This window comes from Aquarana catesbeiana, linkage group LG03, assembly GCF_042186555.1.
Source record: "Aquarana catesbeiana isolate 2022-GZ linkage group LG03, ASM4218655v1, whole genome shotgun sequence".
In the NCBI taxonomy this organism is placed as follows: Eukaryota; Metazoa; Chordata; class Amphibia; order Anura; family Ranidae; genus Aquarana; species Aquarana catesbeiana.
The window spans coordinates 635,287,732-635,291,791 of NC_133326.1; the positions used below are offsets into that span (position 1 = coordinate 635,287,732).

The window sequence follows — 4,060 nt, forward strand, 5'->3', positions numbered from 1 at the left end:
GGGAGGTCTAGGACTTCCCGATCTACTGAAATATTACCACGCTTCCCAATTGGTCCAACTTACCAAATATAATTTCCAGCAGCCCCATACATTGTGGATGTTAATGGAATCTCAATCCTGTCATCCTAAACCTAAACCAATTTCCCACGTTATGTGGTTGCCGATGAAAGATCGGCCTACGATTCTATGCCCCTCCCTCTCTTTGTCGCTAGATATCTGGGACAGACTGTCTAGATCTCTGAACTTCAAATAGCCTCACACCCCATTAGCTCCCCTCTTGCAAAATAGGGAGTTCACCCCGGGCCTCACCCCCTTGCTTTTTGAATGGTGGTCCAACAAGGGTTTCATGAGGATTGCTGACCTCTGTGACCATAAAGGTATGTTATCCAAAAGATTGCTGATAGAAAAACACCAACTGCCAGAATCTGAACACTTTAGATATACTCAAATACAGCATTATTCGCAAACCTTATCACGCAAAAGTGATCTCGCAACTATGTCACCTATGGAAAACATGTCGTTAATATGACAAAATTCGAAGTCATATATCTGCAATATACACTATCCTAAAACATTTTTAAGTAAAAACTGAACTATATGGTATTTGATACTGGCTAGATTGGCCACTTTTGTTCCAGGGGCTTCCTCTAAGTGTTTTCAAGGCTGTGGTCAGGAAGAGACGGCCTACCGTATATGGTGGCCATGCCCCAAGGTATGAAGGTTTTGGATCATGGTTTATAATTTCATTTATACTCTCACCCAAATCAACCTGACTAAGTTCCCAAAACACGCGCTACTGGGTTGCAAGGTAGAAGAAGCCTCCAAAACTCAGAGACGGTCCTTATATTCATATTTGTATCTGCTAAAATCACAATAGCCAAGAACTGGAAGTCAGCAGCTATACCATTTGACCAACTTAAGCATAAACTTTCTTGGCTGTTTGACAAGGTATGGAGTCCCTGGGTCAGATATCTAAAGAGATCTAAAAAATGATCCCCGGACAGTCGCTGACTAGGATCCCTCCTGGTCAGCATAGCTCAGAGCGCAGAGTCCCCCCCCGCCCCTTCCCCCCTCTCTCCTCTCGTCCTCTTTTCACCTCTCATACATTTTGATTTCCTTTTCTCTTTATATTTTTCTTCTCCCCTTCTATTTCTCTCCTTGGATTTTGGTATTGTAGGACCTGGACTGTGTCCTTCCACATTTTGGGGATGGAATGTCTCCAGCTACCTGTGGGGGAGACGCGCATCCCTTGGCATGAGGGGCGTACTCCGGGACCTGTTTTAACAGAGTTGACACAAGGACACAGGGCATAGTGAGAAGTTTAAGATTTGTAGTCTACCTTGCAGCTCGCTTTAAAGATTAATACTCAATATCGTAGTTAATGAATCACTATTACCAAAGATTATGATTTGTTGTCTTAGGGAGCATGACCTATCACCACGCGGAATGGGGTAGCATGTTCGTCTAGCGTACCTATACAAATGTACTGTTCGACTTTTCATTTTTACTTTGTATGATCTTCAGAATAAGGAAGCTATGCACTGTTCGGAGTCAGTGCCAAAGTGTTTCTTCTGTTTTGTGAAAAGCTTGAATAAAAATTATTGAAAACTAAAAAAGGGATTAACTCGAATCCGAAAACCTGATAAAACGATAATTCTCCCACTCTACAAGACTCTGGTCCAGCTGCACCTGGGGTATGCCGTCCAGTTCTGGGCACCAGTCCTCAGGAAAGATGTGCTGGAACTCAAGAGAGTCCAGAGAAGGGCAACAAAGCTATTTAAGGGACTGGAGGATCTCAGCTACAGGGAAAGACTGCAAGCACTGAACTTATTCTCTCTGGAGATGAGACACTTGAGAGGGGATATGATTTCAATGTACAAATACCGTACTGGTGACCCTACAATGAGATAAAACTCTTCCGCGAAAGGAAATTCAAAAAGACAGACGGTCATTCACTAAAATTAGAAGAGAAGCAGTTTAACCGTAAACTGGGTAGAGGGTTCTTTACTGTAAGAGCGGTAAGGATGTGGAATTCTCTTCCACAGGCAGTTGTTTCAGCAGGGAGCATAGATAATTAAAAAAAAAACTATTAGACAGGCACCTGAACGACCATAACATACAGGGATATATAATGTAATACTGACATAAATGCACACATGCACAGGTTGGACTTGATGGACTTGTGTTTTTTTTCAACCTCACCAACGATGTAACTATGTTACTTATCTTTTAAAGCTGAAATAATAATTGCTAGAAGTGCACAAAGGTAAAATTTGTTTTGTTTCGGATAGATTCGTTATGTTACTAATTTTGTTTCGTTATGGAATTCGTTTGGTTTGGTTTCAGAATTTGTTTAGTTTCGTTTTTGTTCAAATTAGTTTAGTTTTCGTTAAAATTAGTTTCCTTTATTCATTTTCTAACGAATTCCAACTTTTCAGAACAATTAGAATTCGGATCGGTCGAAATCGACCAATTTGAATTCTGTGTGAAGAAATTGCTGGTTGTTAAGCAGCGGGTCGGGAAGCCGGCCTCCCGCAACCTTAACAACCATGAGTCATCATCTGTCAGTAGGCCTCCCCACTGACAGATGAATGTAAAGAAAGAATGCCAGCAATTGCCCGCCAATAGAAAAAAGTTTAAAATCTAAAAGAGCTAAATATAATATAATATAAATAAAAAAATAAAAATAAAAAAAAAAACCGGCGTGGAGTCCACCCCAAATTCCATACCAGACCCTTATTCGCACATGCAGCCTGGCAGGTCAGGAAAGTGGGGGACCATACCAGGCCATATGCCCTCAACATGGGGGGTGGGTGCTATGGGGCAGTGGGGAGCTCTGCCAAAGCACCTTGTCCAATGGCCTCTTCCCAACAACCCTGGGCTGTGGTAGTCGGGGTCTGCGGGTGGGGGGCCGGGCCCACCAGTCCATGACGTCAGAAGAGGGTGACGTGATTGACGATGGATTTGCATTGAGGGACACTATTTTTTATTTTTTTTTTACAAAAAATAATGTTCCTCGATGTAAATCCATCGTCAATCACGCCGCCGGCCGGACCCGAAAAATATTTGGATTTTTCGGGTCAAAAATTGTCTCTTGTGTTTATTACTTTTGTACACTTTTTTGGTGAATGGATAGGGGTACTATGTACCCGATACCTATTCACATGGGGGGGTGGGAGCCTATGATTAAAGGGGGCTTCCTAGATTCTTTTAAGCCCCCGCCCACAGACTTTGACAACCACAGGCAGTTTTTTTAATTTTTTCTATTGCCGGGCAATTGCCAGCGTTCTTTTCTTTACATTCATCTGTCAGTGGGGAAGCCAGATGATAAATCATGGTTGTTAAGGACACAGGTGGACGTTTTTCAACCAATCCAAATTTTTATTGTTCTGAGAAATTGGTATTCGTTAAACTCATAAATTAATTTTAATGCATTTCAATGAAATTCGTTACTATTCATTACTATTTTATTCGGAGATTCGGATACATCCAAATCTCTGAATAACCAAAAATTTGTCCAAATTTGTATTTGGACGGAAACAAGTTGCACATGTCTAATATTTGCTGATGTTTTCTTCTAATCTCTGAAGTTGGTATAGAAGTAAAAATGGATGTGAATACAAGTTATTGCTTCTGACATTCCCTGGTAAATTGTTATTAGTCAATCTTTTTAGCTGAAATTGTTCTGCTTATATATGATCATTTTTCCTAATCAAAACATGTATTTCCCATACCGGGAGTCGAACCCGGGCCGCCTGGGTGAAAACCAGGAATCCTAACCACTAGACCATATGGGAGCTACAGGCTACATTGCATTTTATGTCATGGTTATACAAGGCATGGACTATCTATCTGTCTGTAAGTGATCATTTTATCTGATAATTTTCATAGATATCAGACACATGGGCTACTTTACAGAGCGCATAAGGATTCAAATGAATGAGGATTGGTGATAACTACGGCAATGCAGGAATAAAATCCGTCTTGGACAATGGGGCACTGACAAAATGGAACCCGAGAGAGGATATTTTATGACAGGGGGAGGGCAAAAGAGGCACAA

At 41.3% G+C, this 4,060-nt stretch overlaps 1 non-coding gene across 1 annotated transcript; it reads right to left on the bottom strand.

Moving 5' to 3' along the window:
• Window positions 1-3,725: 3,725 nt before the first annotated feature.
• TRNAE-UUC (transfer RNA glutamic acid (anticodon UUC)) lies at window positions 3,726-3,797 on the bottom strand. Its single transcript has one exon. It is a non-coding gene; the product is annotated as a tRNA-Glu (tRNA).
• Between the last annotated feature and the right edge of the window lie 263 nt (window positions 3,798-4,060).